Raw genomic sequence first — 20,540 nt, forward strand, 5'->3', positions numbered from 1 at the left:
TCAGTCTTTGTTCTATTAGGGCCTTCAACGGCTTGGATGAGGCCCACCCATATTTTGAGGTAATTTGATTTACTCAAAGCCCACTGATTTAAATGTTAATCTGATCCAAAACACACCTTCACAGAAACATTTAGAATAATGTTTGACCAAGCATCTGGGCATGATGGCCCAGTCAAGCTGACATATAAAATTAACCATCATATAGAGCTTAGAATTTTGGGAGCTTTTAAAATTACTCAACAGTTTGAGTATATAAATGATAAAATTGTCAGGTTGTACTGACTCAGGGTTAGGATTTTCGAGGCATGAAATGTTGAGGGTATTGGCAAGAGTGAAGGGATAGAAAATAAGATCTAGGCTAGTTCTAAAAAGTGATGCGACTGGGTAGTTCACTGAGGGGTGGGGGTGCTCAGTAAGGTCAAGGAAGTATAAAGGTGTGAGAGAAGTGGAAGAGCAGTGGCGTGTGGATGGGGCAGGACATAGAGTGGTGGCCATCTAGATGGCTGTTGAGGAGAGAAAGCCAAGGTCTTCATTGTAGCTAGATGGATCAAAATGTTGTGAGGCCAGACAGGGGCTGCAGACACCCCAGTATCCCAAGGGGCTAAGCAGGTAACAAACGCACCAAAACGAAATGGGTGAAAACCAGCTTGAGAGAGTGTCTAAAGGGACCACCCCATGCAGCTTTGGAAGAATTGCCCTGCAGGAAAGGGGACTTAGGATGGCCATGCCTTCTTGCTTTTTCAAGAGAAGCCAAAAATCTGAATTTATAGGTAAAAATGTTCTTATATTCAAATTTAAACTAATACACATTATAAAAATGCACTCTGTGGGCCAAACAACACATGTCTTTGGGGCCAGCTTTGCCACTGGGGCACCCAGGTTGTGCCATCTGGGACAGGGTGTTGGAAGTGCACTAGGTATTTGCTAGATGAGCAAAGAGGAAGGCTATTTGAGGCTGAGGCTGGAGGGTTGTAGAAACAGCAAGGAGTTCAGTGGGCAGAGCCCTGGGAAGGAGGGATTGCAATGAAAGGGGTGGGGTATGGAAAATAAGGAGACCTGGCCCACCATATTTTCTACAGACATGAGGAGACTTTGACAGGGTTTAAGCAGGGAAGTGGCATCATGCAGTTTAGCTGTAGAAAGATTACTGTAAGAATAGGTGGAGGCTTGATTGTGGGATAATTAAGCCTCTTCTTAGTCCTGAAGGAGACCTAATCTGTACAAGAAATAACGATGGCCAAAATTAACTTGACTTAATTTATTCTATAAATGTTTATTAAGTACCTTTGCACCAGTCACTGTGCTAAGTGCTGGATATTCAGAAGTGAACAAGACATTGCTCTCCCTGGAATTATGGTCTAGTGGGAAATACTGAAGAGTCCACTACTGCACTGCATCAGGACTTTAGTAGAATAACAGCTATAATTTATTGAGTGCTAACCACATGTCAGGGACTATGCTAAGTCCTTTATGTATTTCAGACACTGTGTTAAGTCCTTTATGTATTTTCTTTTTCTTTTAAATATTTTATGCCTTTTTTTTTTTTTTTAATTTTACTGGGGAATATTGAGGAACAGTGTGTATCTCCAGGGCCCATCAGCTCCAAGTCGTTGTCCTTCAATCTAGTTGTGGAGGGCACAGCTCAGTTCCACGTCCAGTCACTGTTTTCAATCTTTAGTTGCAGGGGGGTGCAGCCCACCATCCCATGCGGGAATTGAACCAGCAACCTTGTTATTGAGAGCTTGTGCTCTAACCAACTGAGCCATCCGGCCGCCCCTGTATTTTGTTGTTTAATCCTCATAACAACCTCTGTGAGATGGATACTGTTATTATCCTCATTTTATTCATGAGGAAACTAGGTCAAAGATGTTAAATGACTTGCCAAAAAGGCTTCTGACCAAAGGGGCAACTTATATAAGCTTGGGCAGTCCTGAAAGCCTTCCTGAAGGAAGAGGTGAATTAGTGAAAACCTGAAAGTTAAGTCGGAATTAGCAGGGTGAAGGTCTGAGAGAGGAGTGGAGACTGTTCTAGGCTGAGAGAACTGCAAGGGCTCAAGGTTAGAGAGTGGACCTATTAGAGGTTTGGAGTGGGATTTGGGGAAGACACTAGAGAAGCAGCTGCGACCAGATGAAGAGCTTTGTAAGCGCGTTTAAGGAATTTTAATTTTTATCCTAAGGATAAAAGGAAACCCTTGAAGAGTTTTAAACTGGAGAGTGTCATGATCAAATTTATGTCTCATAAATTGATCATTTTGCTGCAATGTGCTGAGAGACATTTTAGATGACATGCTGTTGAGATAAAAGTCTAGGCAAAAGATGATAAAAGAAGAGATTTTGGGGTGGTGGTTTGACTGGGACAGCTATGGAAGGGGTGAAGAGTGGAATTAAGGATTCCTCCCAGGTCCTGGCTTGGGCAGCTGGGTGGCTACTGGCAATCACTGCTGTGGGGATAGGAGGAGCAGATTTGTGGGAAGAGGGTAGAGATCTTTCAGTATTGAACTTGCTGAATTGAGTGCCTGAAGAACACTCAGGTGGAGGTGTGGAAGGTGGTTAGATGCCTGCACTGGAGCTCAGGAAGTTTGTCAGAACAGGTGTGATAGCTGCAACCTTGGAGAGGAGTGCCTGCCAGATGAGAAGACAGGTCAAGGACAGAGCCTGGGACACCAACATTATGGGCAAAGGAAAAGAGGAGCCTGCAAAGGAGACCTAGAAGCTTCCCTAAAAAAAAAATATTAAAAATAAATAAATAAATAAATAAATAAATAAATAAATAAATAAAAATAATAATAGAAAAGAGCCAGCAGGGAGTAGCACCCCAGGTACGGGAAGAAAAACACTTCCAGGAGCATGTTCTGCAGCAGATTGGTCCGCAGGGAGGAGATTTCAAATGTGCTTCTTGGATTTGGCCAGGAGTTATAAAATTGCTTCAGTCTGGGAGGGAAGATGTGGGAAAGAGGGACTGGGTTGGGCAAGAGGGTGTTGAAGGACTGAAGGTCTGGGTGGAGTGGGGGCTGAGATTCAGCAAAGGGCTAAGAGACCAGATAGGGTAGGGAAAGCAGGTGCAATGGAGGAGGGGAGGGAAGAGCCTGTTCTCTCCCTCCTTCCCCCACAGTTCTTTAGACCATTTTGGCTGGGGCTGGGTCCCCTTCTGAGTTGTCTGTGGGAACTAATGATAGGCACAAAGAAGGAGGGTCAGGAAGGACTTCCTGGGATATTGTTGGGGTGTGGAGGAGGAGATGTGAACTGAAGCAACAGAAGTGAGTTAATCTGGATCAGTCTTCCCTTCAGGCCTGAGGAGGAAAGCAAAAGAGCTCCATCCCCCTCTACAGCGGGTGTGGGACAGAGACCTGGGATCCCTTGAACTCAGTGGACAAGGGACGCAACAGAATTGTGACTATTAGTCTTGGGGTCCAGTCATTTCTGGCCCCCAACCCCCACCCCGGGACATCCAGGTTAGGGTGTGGTTCAAGCCAGTCCCCAGAGAGAACAGGGAGACGTTTCAAGGTCACCACTAGAAAGACCTGCAAGGTTTGATGAGAAGGGGCCAGGCCCTTAAGAATCACACCTCGCCCTCTGGTTTGGGAAGGGTGGTCTTGGCACAGCTACCCAAGGCCACACACAGTCCTGAACTCTGCTTTCTCCCACCTCCTCAGACCCTGTTTAATATGCACATCAGATATTGTGCCCTTTACAAAACTGCTATTTGTACAGAAGCCCAGGGAGGGGGAGGGAAGCTGGGTCCCCCTCCAGATACTTCCACTTGCAGGGACCTGCAATCAAATACCAACCCCCAGTCACTCTATTCACTAGCTCAGAGATTTGCAAAACGTGAGTGCTTAAGGTTTCCCAGCTCCCCATGTGGCCTTGCTGGAAGTTTCTCCTCAGCTCTGCCGGAAATGGCCAAGCCTCTAAGCTTCCTCCACCCTCAGCCCTTCCTCACCACAACACCAGCCCTGAGCTCTGAGCTCAGAGCTCCCCTGAGCCTCGCCCTTAACCCAGTCTCATTATCTGTGGCACATTTGCCGCCAAGTTTTCCCAGTTCTCTCAGAGTGGAGTAAGAGCCTTGAACTAGTCCATCCCCCAGCAGCACCCATCCCACCCATCCTGTTCTAAGGGTGCAGGAGAAGCCAGGGAATAGGAAACAGGCTCTGCAAGGTAGGCAGAGGCCTAGGAGGAGAGTAAATGGCTTTGGAGCAGATGAGCCAGGGCTACACCCCAGCTCTGACTGCTTCTTTCCAGCTTGGGGCCTTGATCTGTTTCCTGTTTATAAATGGAGGTGGTGAACATACCTTGCAAGGCTGTGGTAAGGGTGAAATAGAACAAGGAATGAGATACCCAACACAGTGTTTGACACATAGTAGGTGTTTAAAACAGGCGCCCTCCCTTCTCTTCACTTTGGGGCTCTGATGAAGAGGCAGAAGGAGAGAAGAAAGCAAGGTTGATGGAACCAGAGCCAATGAGGCATGTTGGGGGTGGGGGGACATATCTGTTCTGTTTCACCCCTGGAGTGGAAGCGGGGGAGTACCAGAGCCCTGGGCCTCTCCAATGCTTCTTTTCCCACTGCACTCCTTGGTCTGGCCTTGGGGAGACCTCGGAGAAAGGTACTCCTCATGGATGGGAGGAGATCTGGTCTGGGAGGGCCTGGTGTGGGGGCATTGACTCTGGGTCTTGAACAACCCCTTCCCCTCTCCCCCAACTCATAATCCAATTTCTATTCCTACTCCCTCCTCTAAACCCATCACCATGGCAACAGTTTTCTCAGTTGCACTTCAATTTCTCCTGAAAATCTTTTTTTCTGCCCCTTCCTTCAATCTCTCTTTTTCTCCGTTATCAGTCTACATTCCTGCATACGCTTTGTTCAGCTTTCTCTTTATCTCTTGGCTTCTCTGTTTTTTGCTCTCCATGTGTCCCTGCCTGCTTCTGTTCAGATCTGTCTCTCTACAGCTTCCCTCCTGTCTCTCCCGTTTCAAGTCCCCAATAAGTGGAGACCACTCGGAGATAGACTTTGGCTCAAAGGAAGGAAAAACAGATGTTCATAAATGGAATGGGCTGCCTTGAGAGGTGTAAGCGCCCCATTACTGGAGGTGTTCAAGAAGAGGCTGATACAGTGCTTGCCAGGGATGTTGGCAGGGAATCGAGCATCAGAGAGAATTTGAACTAGGAAGTGGGTCTTTCAGATACTTTCCCACCAAAATCTGTGATTCCTCCTGCTTTTGCTCTTTGTGTGCCCCTCACCAAGCCCTCTGTGCTCCCTGTAACTGAGGTCAGTTTCCTCTTTCTCCACCTGGTCTGCCTGAGGATGCAATCCATATCTTTTAGTTATTTATCATCTTTTATTGTTCTTAAATTGTCCCCATCTTATGAACTCCTTTAGGGCAGGTGCCTTGTTGTTACAGGATAAAAACTTATTAATCATTGACTGTTCTCAGCCTCCCTCTGCCCCGCCTCCTCTCAACCCCAAGATAATTTTATCCTTCACCTGTTGTTGGCAATCTTGTCTTGGGCTGTTCAGTTCCAGGGCTTCTGTAATACAGAACTGGGAGAATAGGAGGTGAGAGATAAGACCAGAGAGGCAGGAAATGGGCAACTTTCTTGTGTGTTAGGGAGAATCTGGATAATGGGTGAAGGAAAAAGGAAAATGAAACTTGAAAGGCTAAGACAATGCACATAATAAGATGACAGTGGGTAAAGAGAGAAAGAAAAGCTCTGTTGACTACAGAGGACAGACAAGCAGAGAGTGACTCAACTGCTGCAGTGTAGCAGAATAGAAGAGAAAGAGAATTTTAACAAGTGGTGCTGTAGGTTATGAATTGGATCACCCTCAAGAGATACAAGTAAAAATTGGGATTCCTTTTTTTTTTTTTAAAGATTTGTTTTTTAATTGGGGAAAGGGAACAGAACTTTATTGGGAAACAGTGTGTATCTCCAGAACTTTATTGGGGGAACAGTGTGTTTTTTCCCAGAACCCATCAGCTCCAAGTCAAGTTGGTGTCCTTTCAATCTTAGGTGCAGAGGGTGCATCTCAGCTCCAAGTCGTTGCTGTTTTTCAATCTAGTTGCAGCCCACCATCCCTTGTGGGAGTCCAACCCGCAACCTTGTTGTTGAGAGGACGCACTCTAACCAACTGCGCCATCCAGCTGCCCAGGAGCTCAGGGGAAGCTCAGCGGCAGCTCGCAGCTCGTTATCTTCACTCTAGTTGCAGAGGGTGCAGCTCACTGGCGTATCTGGGAATCGAACTAGCAACCTTGTTGCTCAGAGCTTGGGCTCTAACCAACTGAGTTATCCGGCCGCCCCAGGATTCCTTTTTGAAATTATTTTTGATATTTGGTATTTGGGTTGTGGGACCCCAGAATATATTCAGGTTATATATCCTGTAACTTGCACAGGATATGGTGCCAGCATATAGGTGCCCCATTAAGCAACACCCCAGTCCCTGCTGACAGAACAGATGTGGTTCTCAGGCTGCTGGGACCTTGCAAAAAGCCAGAAACATTAAGTTTTTCCCCTTACCTCAGAGTTGTATCTCTTAAAAACATTTCCTAATCTATGACTTCAAGTTACAAATGCCCTAGGAGTGAGAATTGGTTAAGGGTCTTGACAGATGGCAAAAATGAGGCCTAGGGAAGTTAATCAACTTGCTCAAAGTCACAGAGCCGGTTTTAGGACTGGTTGGGACCAGGAATCTGTCTGACCCAGGGTTTTGTCCACAGTCCAGGGATGCCTTTTTAGATTGGGCCAGATAGCCACATGCATATAAATAGGGTTATGATGAGAGAGAACAGGGGCGCCTGGAAGACTGGGGATTCTGACCATCCCTTCCTCTGTTCAGAGCTGTACCAGATGAGGAGGCTAAGCCTGCCTTCCCAGACCCTATGGCTTCATAAGGAAGTGAGCCAGATACAGGAAGAAGTCCAATGGAAAGTTGGAAGCAAGTGAGGCAGTGGTGTGGTGGAAAGAGTCTGGACTGGGAATTAGGAGACCTGGGCACCTCTTGCAACTGTCACTCACCAGCCATATAATTTTAGGCAATTTCCTATCACCACTATGGGCCTCCGTTTCCTCACCAATGAACATTCTATCTCTTAAAAATGAAAGCTCTATATGTAGTGTTACATATAAGAGCAAATTAATGCAGTAACTAAGTCTATTCTGTGAGTGCTGTCCAATGCTTGCCCCTCCAAGCACAATCTCAGAAAGGCTCTTGACTTCAGTTGATGGCAAGAGTTACATATTCCCAAGACTCAGAACTGCCAGGTAACTTGGGCACTGAAGAGAAGGAGGTGACTTTTGCCTCTTTCTCTGGGACCTTGCCTCTGATAGCCTCTGCTGGGCTAATGAACTCTGCCCTCCTTCCCCAAGAAAACCAGAGCTAAGTGAATATTTTTCTCTTAACAAAACAAGCCTGCTATTTAATCTAATATCTTCCTGATAAAGAAGAGCCTGGAGATAAACTCACCAAACCCTCTTGTTTTACATTTGAAGACACTAAGGCCCAGAGACAGCGTGAATAGGCCAAGGTCACATTTTCTTGACTCAGGCCAGTCTACTTTCTTTTGGAACTTGGAGAGTTTGTTAGAAATGGGTTGTTCAAGAATGCAGCCTTAGAGACCTTTCATAATATCTGGTCAAGATCCCTAGCTGGGATCCTGTTCTATCTTTAGACCTCCAGTGAGATGTACAGTGCTTGGATAGAACCACACCTTAGGCTGGAATAAGTCTCAGCTCAGATGTTGTTCCCTGCAGGAAACTTTCTTAGACTCCCAAGCCCAGGATAGATGTCTCTCCAAAGTGCCCCCCAAGCCCTCATGACACTGAATTGAAATTGCCCGTTCACTTGTCTGTGCCCCAACTAGACTGTAGGCTCTGTGATGGCAAGGACCAGATCTGTCTTGTTTACCGACATATATCTTTTGTCTAATCCAGTGCACAGCATATAGTAGGTCCTTGAGAAATAGTTATTGAATGAATAAGTAGGTGGGGTTGGTCAGAGAAAGAATCCTGGAGGAAAAGGCAAATGTTAATTCTGATATCACAACCAACAAGGAGGACAGAATCGTCCCTGGTCAGGTGAACTGCCTATGCAAAAGGAAGTCTCAGAGGAAAACTGGGAAATGGGGAGAGGGAGGGAAGTAACTGGAGAGAGAGAGAGAGAGAGAGAGAGAGAGAGAGGAACCTTTCAAGATTGTGGCCTTCGCTAACCTAGGAGGGCTTCTGGGTAGAGGGGAGAAATAGTCTCAGCCCTGCTGGGGTTAAGAGAAAGTGGTTGTGGGCACCTAAAATCCCTCAAGAGCCTTTTTATGGGGAGAAACCCAGAGGGCAGCTTGAGTGGAGGGGAAAGAAGCTGACAGAATAGCTGGTAGGAGCTTTGAAGCCTGGCTAGAGGTTTGAACTTGGTGCTGGGGCTTGGGGGAAATGGGAGTTCTGGGAAGGCCTGGGGCACAGAAAGAAAAGGTGAGGGGCAGCTTCTTCTACTGACCTACTATTAGGTTGAGACCCTGGGAGGACAGGGCCAATGTGTACTGTTTTTCCTTTTTCCTCTAACAGGTTTCTGAGCACCTGGGACCCACTAGTAGAGTCCCCTAGGGCAAGGATCTGGAAGTGGCTAAGGCAGCCTGCTGAGTGGGGATAACATGGCAGGGATTGTGGGAGTTCCCTCATTCCATCAGCCTATCCAGAGGAGACTCTTTCCCACCGAAGATGCAGTTCCTGCAGGAGTACTCAAGCTGTTTCCAAAGTCCTTTACCAATCTCCACCTGAGCTCGCTTTTGCCAGAGACTGTTAAGCCACCTCTGGCCACCAGGGGGCAAAAAGGCAGCCGGTTGGTCAATCTCCCTCCTACACAAACCTGAGGGCCTAGATGGGCGGTGCCTCACCTGGCTCTAGAGCCTAGTAGCTCCGTTAACCCTATCCTGCCCGGTCTGAAGTACTTCTTTCAGGCAGTCATTCAAAGTATAATTGGGGAGCAAATCTGATGGAGGGGGTGTTGCAGAGGAGAGGGGCTAGTGTGAAGGTGAAGTCAGGGTTTCCAATCACTCAGGCCCATGTTCTAGCTGGAGCTGGGGGAGAATAACGTTACCTGCCTCCGTCGGGTAGCACCCCCTACCATCGGTGAAGGAGGCCTCTGGTGGCAAGAGAGGCAAGGGTTGTGGTTACCTCAGCTGGACCTCACAGGCTGGACATTGAGAATGCTGAAGCAGCCACAGAACCCAGACTTCCGGGTTCCCTGCAGCCTTCTATCATTCTGGACCCTTTGCAACTAGTAATTCGGGTGGTGGTGGGAGGGTGTCCAAAGAGTGGAGGGAGACACAGAAGGTTGGGAAGGGGGGAGGGTAGACAGTTACTATTTGGCAACAGAGTGGACTGGATTACGCAGCTCTCGGGTGCCGGGTTTTGTATGTCGCTCCTCGAGTACTAGGCAGCCTACTAGAGAGCTCCGACCTGCACAAGTTCCGAAATTGCGTTCCGGGTCACAAGGTGTTAAACTGTGGATGGGAGAGGGGTCGAGAATCCCTCCCTTTTTCCCTCCCTCACAGCGTCACCAACTCGGCGCCCACCAGACTGGCACTTAAGGAGTTAAGTCTGCCCGCAATCTTCAAGACTAGTGCCGGGGAGGGGGTGGAGGAGGAAGGAGCGGGGGTCGAGAAGGAGAAGGGGGAAGCTTCAGACTGCAGGGAGACAGCGCCAGGAACCCTCTCCCCAGGGACCTGGCCCCGGGTCCCCAACCCCAAAAGAGGCCCTGCCCTCCCCAGGGTCGTGCTCTCTTCCCCAGCCCTGCCCCCGCCCTCCAGCTTCGCGTCCCTAGGAGGGTGGGCTGCAAGATTTCCAGCCAAGCCTTGGCTGCCTGCTCAGTTTTTCCAAACCCTCCAGTCTGGGAAGGCGGGAGCCCTGTCAGGATAAGAGTCCCTCCCCCACTGCCCCTGCCGGCCCTCTCTCCCAGCCTCCTCTTTCCTGCTCCCGCATCTTTTCCAAACTTCTTTCCGTTTCCGACCCTGGCCCCTGCGCCCCCTATCCCCATCTCTATTAGCTCCCAAGTTCCAAGTTCAGGTTGGAGGGGCCAGGTGGGTCCCACAACCGTGGAGAGGTGCTGGTAAAACCATTCGTTGGGCGACCCTGCGACCTGCTGGGCGCCAGTCCGACTCCCAGCCAGGCGCCTACTCCATCCCGGGACATGGCCCCGCGGCCACCAGGAAAGGTAGCTCAGGGTTCTCCTGCCCCGGGATGGAGGCGGTGCAGGTGGCATCGGTGGAGCTGGGTAGCAGGTTCTGTGCAGCCAGTGCCAGGGTCAGGGCAGGCTTCAAGGAGGAGCAAAGCGTTCCGAGCGCTGGCACGGTTCTGTCCAGCAGGTCTATTATATAATAATCACCATCTATCAGGAAGCCAGGCAACTGGAGTAAGTGGGGAAGCCAGGATGCCCGGAAGGTCCTCTTCCAGGCCCTGGAGAGTGTTTTCCCAAGCTGGGGCTGTGGGAGCAGCCCAGAAGTGAAATGTTGTGGGGGTCGTGGGGCTAGTGAGGGGCGTCTGGCAGTCCCGCGGGCGATCCCGCAAATCCCGCCCCCAGATCTCTGACTGACAGTGCCCGCAGCCAACGATTGAAGTCACTGTGGAGCTCAAAGTTAACCCTTTCTTGGGTCCTTAGTTGCTTTAGTGGTGAGAGTCCTTTTCCAGGAACCGAATATCTTCCAGTCTTGAATCCCTCCCCACTTCGTGAGGTCAATGGGGACTACCAGCTAGAGAATCCTTTCTTCCTAGTCACTGCAGGAACTAATCTCAAATAATCAGCAGTCCTAGCGCCCCCTCCCAGCCCCCCACAGCCCAAAAGTAGATTGTATTACAATATGTGGTTGTGTGTACACCCTGTGATTTTAGAACAGGCCCGCGTGGCGTTGGCACACTCATACTGCGCTATAAACAGACACCCTCATACACCTGTACCCATGCCAGCACTTTCACCGACACTCGCTGACACACCTGTGACACACACAGAACACACGGTGGTTCCCCGAGTTCGCCAGTAGAGGGAGCCGCTGATTCCATCAACCGGCCGTCGGCCTCTCTGCCACTCGCTCAGTCCAGGGTTCCACCCTGATCTCTTGGCTACTGGGTGTTCAGCTCTGCATCCCGACCTGGAACCTGCGCTGGGGGAATGAGTCACAGCCCCACCCAGGGGAGCGCTGTACACGGCTGCTCCACAGGACTTGCCGAATATTACTTGAACTTACTGTGTACCACATTTAAGAGACCCCTTGCAACACAGTCATCACTCACCCCCACAAACACTGTGCTCTGGACCTAGTAGGAACTGGGCATTGTGCCAAATGGGTCATAACAAGCTCATATGGCTTATCAAGTATGTAGCGGGAGACTGATCCACGTAAATCCACCCTTCCTTATAACAAGCATCCTGTTTGAGAAATGGCCCTCTTGCCTTGTAGCTCATATTATACCTACAGGGCCCTGGAGAGGGGAGAGAAAATTAAACCCTACTTCGATGGGTTAGGTACTATCCTAGGCCCTGGGATCTTTCACTCACCCTCTCTGGGCTTCAGTTTTCTTTTCCTTTAAGTGGGAATAATATCTAGCTCATAGGGTTATGATGAGTCAAACCCTTAACATAGCTCAGCTTCAGCTCAGTGTTTGGCATAGCAGTTAGTAGGTACTTAGGGAAGTTTCACTGACTGGAATAAAGCATGATCAAGAAATAATGTGTACTGTGAGAAATAAATGTATGTTGTATAAAAAAAAATAATAATAATGTATATGGGGGCAGCCGGATGGCTCAGTTGGTTGGAGCCTTAGCTCTTAACATGGTTGCCAGTTCAGTTCCTGCATGGGATGGTGGGCTGTGCCCCCTGCCACTGGGATTGAGGACAGCGGCTGGACTTGGGGCTGGGCTGTGCCCTCCACAACTGGATTGAAGGACAATGACTTGGAGCTGATGGGCCCTGGAGAAACACACTGTTCCCCAATACCCCCCAATTCAAAAAAAAAAAAGAAAGAAGAAAAAAGAAATAATGTGTATGAAAATGCTTTGCAAATTGTGATGCTAGGCACCCACGGGGATTATTATGTTATCTTCTTTCAGAGTTTGTCCCCCTTTTCCTGTGCCTCCCCAGACCTGGCCCAGTGCCCAGCTGCTGTCATCATCTGCCCATCAAATGAATATTTATTGAAGCCCTACTATGACCCCAGCACTTGAGTGCTGTGGGGAATAGAAGGGCATGGTCTGGGCCCACAAGGATCTTTTGGAGATTATATATATATGTATATATTCTCATATATATATATATATATATATATACACACACACACATATATGTGTGTATATGTATACATATATATGTATGAAAATCAAGAGAAAATATATAAGTAGGTACCCAGTTGGATGCATAGATGTAATAGGTGGTCATAAGAGAAGGACGTAGAGTAGATGGAGGTAGATGGGGGCTAGAGCTCTCTGGGGACCATCTGTGAGGAGGGATGGGAAGCGAGCAGAGGAATCAAATAATAGCAGGAGCAAACAGGCTTGCCAATCCTCTTCCCTTCTGAGACAGTCAATACTTATTACTTGTTGGTATTAATTCTGGGTGGATGGGGACAGTGGGATACAGGGAAAGTGCCTCAGGATAAGGAGAATCAAATTCTAGTCCTGAGCTCACCACTTTTTGGTTGTGTAACCCTGAATAACTCCTTAGCTAGTGTAAATCCCAGTTTCCTTATTAGTGTAATGGGGCCATAGCATCTTTCTCACGGGTTTGTGGTAAACATTGAAATAACATGTGAAATGTTTTAAAAAGTGCTTTACAAATTTCTTTTTCATTGCATCTACTCCCATGTAGGGTCTTGTGTGTGAGAGTTCTTTGGAGAAGACAAAGATTTCACTTCCACAAACATTTTCTTAGCATTCACTTTGTGCTGAGAATTGAGATGAAAAAAATCACTCTATGTCCTCAAGAACTTCATGGTCTACTAGGAAAGAGAGATCAATAAAGGAGATGCTCAGTGCAAAATGAATGTGGGTGGGTACAATGAAGAGGGGACCCAGGTGTGTGTGTGTGTGTGTTGGGGGTTGAGGGAGCCGAGGGAAGCCGCTCCTTCCAATCAGTGTAGATAGGAGGGTAGGGTAGGTTGTCAAACCACACCCTAGCCTTGGAAGTTGTTGGCGCGTTTCCTCCCCAGTTGGGAATGGGGAGGAGAGAAGGGTAGGAGCCCTGTCCCTACCTCTGGGCCAACCCGCCTCCCCGCTAGCCCGCCGGGCGCCTTACCGAGTCAGACCGCTGGGAGGCTGGGGGAGCCGGGTTGGGCGAGGAGGAGAGAGAGATGGGGGAGCTCTTATTTTGACAGGGGCCTCTCCGGGCTCTGGTATGAAGGCAGAAGGAGGCTGCCAGAGAGCCCCGATGCTTTTTCAGGCTGGGGAGAGGAGCCGAGTGGAGAGGCGAACAAGGCTCCGGCAGCGCAGGGGAGCCCGGGGAGGCGGTGGCGTACGGCGGAGCCAGTGGCCGGACATGCCCCGGACTCGGGGCTGCTTCACCACCGCCGCCGCCCAGAGCCAGCCGGCCCGACGCCCGCACGCCTGGGTCCCTCGGCGCCGCGCCACCCGGGGGCTGCGACCCGGACCCTCCGCGTCCGACCAACAATAAGCGCCCAGACAGCCCCCTCCCCTCCCCGCGCCCGCCGTCCCTGCGGGCCTCGGGGAAAGTGAAAGGAGGAGGCGAAGCAAGGAAGGAAGGAAGGAAGGGAGGAGGAGCAGGAGCTAGAGCCTTGAGGTTCGGGGCTGAGACCCCAGCCCCGAGCCCGGGGCCGGGAGGGTGTGAGCGCTCTTCCGCCGCTGCCCGGCGTCCACGACCATGCTCCGCGTTTGGGAGGCAGGAACCTAGGCGCCCAGCGATCCCCGGATACTCTCTCCCGGGCCGGGCTGATTGAGATCAAGGCGTCCAGGATCAAAAGATCACCGCCTGCCCGCCCCACTCCGTACCACCAACTGGCGAGCAGGAGGACCCTAATCCACCCACCGACCCTGACCTGGTCATGGCGTCCACCTCCGGCCTGGCTTGAGGACCCCCGACCCCCGCGAGGTGAGGGGTGAGCTGGGGCTAGAGGCGAAAGTCATGCCAAGCCAGCAGAGGCGCGAGGAGGGAGATCCAGTTCGAATTGGGGAGGGGAAACATAGTCTGATTGTCTCTTGCCCTCTGGTACGTACCCCGAGCTGTTTAAGGGGTGGGGGCGCTCCCAGGGTTAGTGGAGGTTACTTTTGGGCCCCCAAACAGATTAGCAGCCCCAGAGCACAGTGGGGAGGGCTTAGGGGCAGACGGAGGACCCTGCCACCCTAGCGCAGAGAACAAGGCCGGCCTTGGGCCAGCTGGAGCAGCAACCCTGCCCTGGGGGCTTCTGGGAGATGTAGTCCCCCTCCCAGGCTCACCAACCCGTTGGGTCTCAGCACCCCAGCTCCCCTCCCCTGGCTGATGGGAGACTCTAGAGGAGGTGCATTGGGATTGGGGATTGCTGGGTCTCCCTCTGCCCCCAAGCACTGCCTAGGAGCAGCAGGGGCTGTAACTGGAAGAGTCTCCCCTGCCAAGGATTCTTAGTGGTGTGGGTTTGGCTGGGGGGTGGGGGCAGTCACACAGTTCCTTAGAGGTGTACCTGCACTGCTAAGGAAAGGTGGCCCCTGCCTTGGTTCTAAGGAGCCCTGTGGGAAGGTTATAGGGGAAGAGAAGTGAGGCTTAGGGCTTCTTGCTTGGCTGGGGTATATTCTATCTCAGGGCTGCGGAATTTGGTTTCAGCAGAGACTGAGGTCTACTCTCCTCTTCTCCCTCCTGGGGGCTGAGAAGGAGAGTGTCCCTCACAGTCTGGGAATCTGGAGAGTGTCTCTATGGAACAGTAAAGCCAGGATCAGCTTCTGTCTGTCTGTCCAGCTTCCTTCCTTCCGGGTTTTCTGACACCCCCTGTACCCTCTTCTTTCTGTGTGTCTGCTGCTTGGGGGTGTGTGTGTGTGTGTGTGTGTGTGTGTGTGTGTGTGTGTGTGTGTGTCTGGGGTGGAGGAGCCTTTGCTGCAGGGAAGAAAAGTGTTGCTCTGGGAGAGGTGAGCTGGGCATATGATTGAGCCCTGGGATAGGGGCTTGGAGGCCCCCTTGATCTTTGGCCTTGTTTTTCTGTCTTACCTAGGAAAGCTGTCTTCCCACTACCTGCTGTAACCCTACTGATGCCTCTAGGCAGCTCTCCAAATGAGACCTCCAGGGTGGATGGGCTTTCATTCCACTCCCCTTATTCTCCCTTCTCCTCAGCCTTTCCAGGGAGCAGCCACTTCTGTGCCAGGGCTGCCTGGCTCCTCTGTTGCCCCCCAGCACAGGCTTGTCTGCCTTCTCTGGGTCAGGACTGTGATTTCATGGCTCTAGGGGAAGAGCATGTTTAGGCCCTATCTTTCTGGTGTCAGCTCTGAGGTGCCTGCTGATAGAAGCCTCAGGACAGAGTGAGGATGGCAAGGAAGATGAGTGGTTGGCAGAATCTGGTGCCAGGAAGGAAGTTGCTGCCTCCCCCAGGTGATCAGAGTCCTTGGCCTTGGAGAAGAACCAGGCTTGAAGGCCAGCCTTCTGACCACCTCCCTTCAGAAGTTTTCTGCTTACCTGTGCTGCTCCTAATTGGGGTGGGGTAGGGGTTAATGTTGTAAAAAGTGCTGTTGAGGGGTAACTGATCCAGCGTAACTCTTGTGCTTTGAGTAGCAGGGGGCCCATGGCAAGAGATGGATTCTGGAGGTCCATATGGAGGCTCTAATCCTGGGGTTGAGAGTCAAGGTGGGAAGAGATTATAGAGTCCTGGAGAAGGATCCGTTGTCCACAGAAATCTGGGACTAGCACAACAGTGGTAATGTGGGCCCTAGTGACCTTGCTTATTGAATCTGTGTTGAGCACCCATGATTGTTTGGGTAGTTCCTGCCTCCCATCTTCTGGGTACTTGGGTTAAGTAGGAGCCCTGGGCTAGGGACTCAATTTCCATGAACAGGCAGGGGTAGCCTTCTGGGCAGAGGCCTAGTGGGTGGCAATGTCGATTCAGCAAGGGCTGGAATGTCTCAGCACGTGCTTTAGATTAAAGGAGATGCCTGAAAAGGGGGGCTGCCTGCCTGTGGGGGAGGTCGCTGGGATGGGGCTCCATGGAGCCCACGAGTGGGGTAGAACGAAAGGCCCAGGGTTGCAGGCAGCAGCAGCTCTAGCAGGAGTGTAGGGGGCCAGCAGTCACCCAGTTCAGTTCTGCAGCCCTTCCTCCAGGGAGTCTAAGACAGGAGCTGGGGGGTACCCCCACACTGCCTCTGGCACCACAGGCTGAAATTTTGTCCCAGTGGCTGTGGGCTGTGGGGAGGTAGGGCATCTGAGTGTCCCAAGTCCCCCAGGACTGGAAGAGGCCTGAAAGAGGTGGGGGGCACTTTGGGGTTCTTATTACCCTGATGCCATGTTTACTCTGCCTGAGGCTTCTTGGTTGCTCATAATGAGGTACCACAAGAACCTGGGCACCCAAAGGTGACAGGGAAATGGCATCCCTTCTGCCAGGAGCCCTGGGCACTGCCCAGGTGCTGACATAGGGGGAAGGGGCAGAGAGGGGTGGCAGCGTGGGAAAGTGGGCAGCCATGGGAGCCAAGCGGGTACAGGCTGGGTGCCGCGGGCAGGGAGCCTTTGCCAGGCCCGCTCTCCCTGGGTGGGGCTGGCTGTTCCAGGGACTGGCTCGACCTGTTGAGCACCTGGCTGCTCTAGCTTGGCATCTGTGCCCCTGCCTGCCAGCCCCACCAGCTGCCCACCCATAGCCACATTGTGGCTGTACCCCAGGGATCTGAGGAAAGGAGGCTCTGCCTGGCCAAGGGGCCAGGAGGGGGCTGGTAGAGGCTCATCCTGGGGGTGCTGAGCTTCCCCAGGTCCTGTCCTCTAACTACCAGAGTTGGGGCTGGAGCCAGCTGGACGACCAAGTAGCCAAGTAGCTAGGAGTTGTGGAGGCCAGGGAAAGAAGGCCATAGCACTAGAGCTCCTGAGGTGCTGCATGTCACTTGGATGGGAGGCCCTGAAGGCAGCAGCGTGGAGTTACAGCCTGGAATTTCCTCTGCCGGGTGCCAGGGCCAGGCCTCCAGAGCCCCACCCCCAGCCTGGCCTGAACTCCCCTCCCTGGGAGAGAACTGCCACTGCAGACTTTCCCGGGACGTTGGGGGAGGGGCAGTCAGGGCATTCTGCTGCTCTGGGAGTAGAGGGGTAACTTCCTGGGTGTGGGGGTATTTTGCATCGCCTCAGTTTTTCCAAGGCCCCCCCTCATGGAGAGGAGGGAAGTTCTGGGTTCTCAGGTAGCTCTCCCTCACCCTAGAAAATCCCTGACCCCTGCAGGCCCTTGCTCACCCCCTCCCCATCAACTCTCCCCCCCTAGTTTTAGGCCCACCTTGGGGCCCTGCTAGCCGGTGGGTGAGGGGAGCCAGGGTGCCACTCTCTAGGGGAGAAGGTAGTCACCATGGCCTATGACTGGGGGTAGGGGGTGGCCTCCCCTGCCTGCTTTGCCAGTCAGTGGCAAAAGCAGAGAGCTTTCCTTTGCCTCCTTTCTACCCCAGGCCCTCCCGGCTTGGCCCTGGGTGCCTACACTTCCTAACTTTGGTGTCTCTTCTAACTTTGGTGTCTCTTCTAGTCTCCCTTTCCCCAGGGGTGGGACTCCCTCTGTCTAAACCCCTCCTCCAATGGGCTGGTAGCTCTGTGCTGGCTTGTCTTCCCCCACCCCCTCATTCTCTACCCACCAGCCTCTACTGGGAATGGCCCTGAATCCAGCATTTCGAAACCAGGATTGTTTTGAAATCCCTGAGTATTTCTCCACCCCCTCTGACTGCCTTGCTCCTCACTAGCCCATAACTTAGTCCTCTAACCAGACTTCACACTGTGCATCGCCTGGGTGTGTGTGAGCACATGGCCACGTGCTTACTACTGTGCGTGTGTGTGTGTGTGTGTGTGTGTGTGTGTGTATCCCAGTGTACGTGTATTGTTTATCAGTAATTCTGTGTATTGACTTTTGTTTCCTGAGCTCTCCTAGGCCTTTTCTATGAGTATGAAAGCTTCTAAGGCCTGAAGGAGCCATTCTTGGGGAGTTTGGGATAATTTTTAGGAGGTATCTTGGATGTGTGTCTTTGGGAGTTGATTCTGTTTATCTCTTACTTGCACGTGTCTGGGAGTATCTGAGGAGTATGTGTGCCTGGGGTTGTGTCTCTTTGATGAATGTATGTACACACACATGCTTGTGCTCTGCTTCTGTTCCGGCCTCTCTCTTCCCTGGGAACATGTCTGGGGTGTGTAGTCACACATCTTTTTGAAGCTCCCTGGGACATGGCGTCCTCTGTCCTTTGATAGGGACCTTTCTGGAGTGGGGCCAAGCCTTCTGGCAGTTCTGTGGTCCTTGGAGCAAAAGTGGTAGAGTGGAGAGACTTTGGGAAAAAGTGTCCCCAGGGCTGGGCTCTCTTCCTCTGCCTCTCCCGGACACCCAGCACCTTGAGGGATCCCAACACCACCCTCTTCTTGTCCTGATGATACAGTGGTGTCTGTCATAGGGAAGCCCCGTGCCCTAAAGGAAAGGTCTGGGGAAAGTTAACCTTCCACCCCTGGGGTTACTTGCTTCACTGGGTAGAAGAAACAGCCAGCCACATTGGAATTGGAAGCTTGGTGGCTAATTTAAGTTTCAGATGTTTGACTTTTCTAGCAAGGGGCAGACAGTAAAACAAGAATTAGACACTCATATTTTCAGCCTGAGCAGAAAACAGAGGGGTCAAATCCTAAGGGGGTGATGTGCCACCCCAGAAATGTGAAGCATTTGGGGTGGGGCCAGCTGCCATTATAGCCTTGATCCTGGGAAGTCCTTTTTGATGTTTAATCTCATTCCTTCCTTCTGCAGTTAGACAGTGTTCTCCAGGAGGGGAGGTTGCCAGATGTCCCCCCCACCCCACCCCAAGCAAGGGTGGTGATGACAGAGTTATGTCTGCATGGGATGTGGGCAATGGGACCCCCCTGATACCTCACTATGACTCAATTTGCCATCCTGGGATCTCAAGCTATAATTGAATGCTTTCCTCTAGAAGCACTTGTGGCAAATCAGTGAGGAAGGAAGGCTGGGGCAGGGGCTGTTTGTAAAAGTCATGGGCCTGTGGAGATAGCAGCATGAGGTAGGCAAAAGTATAAGCTGTCGCTTTTACCGCTGCCTTCCCCATGGCCTCTGGTCTTAGGATGAAGTGGGAGGAAGGGTGGGGTAGAGGCACAGGTTGGTACAGTGCTCAGTGACCCAGCATGGGGAGGGCCTTGGCAAGGAATTTTCAGTTTGTTTCTCAATCTCTGTCTCTGAGACACGTACACACACGTCACTGCAGACACCTTCAGGAGATGAGCCTAGAAAAGTCACTGAGGGGTAGGGCAGGGCAGTACCAGATGGGGCAATGTGGAACCAGCCTTACTCTGGCAGATGTCCTGTGATTGACCCCTAGAACTAGAGGTTGAGCCCAGCCAAGGTCCTCTCCCCAACTCCCCCATCCTGGACCTCTGAGCAACACAGGCTGGAGAGGGTTAAGTCTGGTTGGCAGGCCCCCCCCCCCCCCCAGGGCTGTGAGAGAGAGAGGGAGGGGTGGTTAGCAGCTTGCTCTAGTTGGCGTCTCTCCCAGAATTCTTTGGAAAAGAACTCCCCTTTGACCCCCAGTACAAACTGAGCCCAGCCACCAGCCTCCCTCCTGCCTGCCTGTGGGAGCTTCACCCAGCCCCCTCCTACTGAACTACGCCTGATTCTCTTACCCCAGGCCCTCCGAACCAGTTCTGGTCCCCTTTGCTGCTTCTTCAGGGGACAAGGATTGTAGCCAAGGAGACTACACAGGGACATGGGATCCACACAATTCTTTTCCCTGACATAGGATAACCCTGGGGGTGATTGGTGCTGGAAGCTAGGGTCCTCAGGCCTCCCCATCCATACCTCGCCCCAGGTCCTCAGGCCAGGGAGTCCTCTGTCTGCCCCATCCCTCTCCCTGTGAGGCATCTTCCAGTGCCTGCTCCTTTCCTGCTTCCAGGATGGGGAGGGGGAGAGGTGTGGTGTGGCAGCTGGTCTGGCCTGGCTCCTAGCCAATCCACAGAAGTCCTGGAGGGGGCGGGGTGTCCCAGCAGCTCAGAGACTTCCTGGAGTTGCAGGCAGAGTGTATGTGTGTACATGTTTATTTGGTGTGCGTGTTGGGGGTGGGACTAGGGTTATGGGAGGAGCAGGAGCATAGATTGCTGGCCTGGGGCTTCTAGCTATGATCCTCTCTCCACAGGGAGCCCCCATCCCAGACCACACCCTTGAGCCTGAGCCCAGACACACACTATCCCTGAGGTGAGAGGTCATCTGCTAGTGTGTGTCCCCGCAGCCTCCTTGTTGATCTGTGTCTGCCATGGCCTCCTGCTTCGCTTTTTTTCTTGGGCTCCCTCCTCCTGGCTTTCTGCCCGCACTTCTCCTTCAATTCTCCTCCCCCCAGAGGAGTGGGGGCCAACAGCCTTGCAACCTGGCACCTGGTAGAGAGTGGGGTGAAGC

At 51.8% G+C, this 20,540-nt stretch overlaps 1 protein-coding gene across 6 annotated transcripts in view; it reads left to right on the forward strand.

Annotated features, from left to right (window-relative positions):
* Positions 1-13,236: 13,236 nt before the first annotated feature.
* BCL9L (BCL9 like) overlaps positions 13,237-20,540 on the forward strand; it is a 28,843-nt gene continuing 21,539 nt past the window's right edge. For 2 of the 6 annotated variants that reach the window (XM_019716296.3, XM_019716298.3), the window contains exon 1: positions 13,239-14,071. The gene's annotated coding sequence lies outside the window, so the exon portion shown is untranslated. Of the gene's footprint in view, positions 14,072-14,157; positions 14,189-20,283; positions 20,343-20,540 lie in introns of those variants that run through there. The other 4 variants (XM_019716294.3, XM_088791422.1, XM_019716293.3 and 1 more) reach the window with 4 other exon arrangements.

The sequence above is a fragment of the Rhinolophus sinicus genome, chromosome 14 (genome assembly GCF_057876585.1).
Source record: "Rhinolophus sinicus isolate RSI-liver-muscle chromosome 14, RSI-T2T, whole genome shotgun sequence".
NCBI lineage: Eukaryota > Metazoa > Chordata > Mammalia > Chiroptera > Rhinolophidae > Rhinolophus > Rhinolophus sinicus.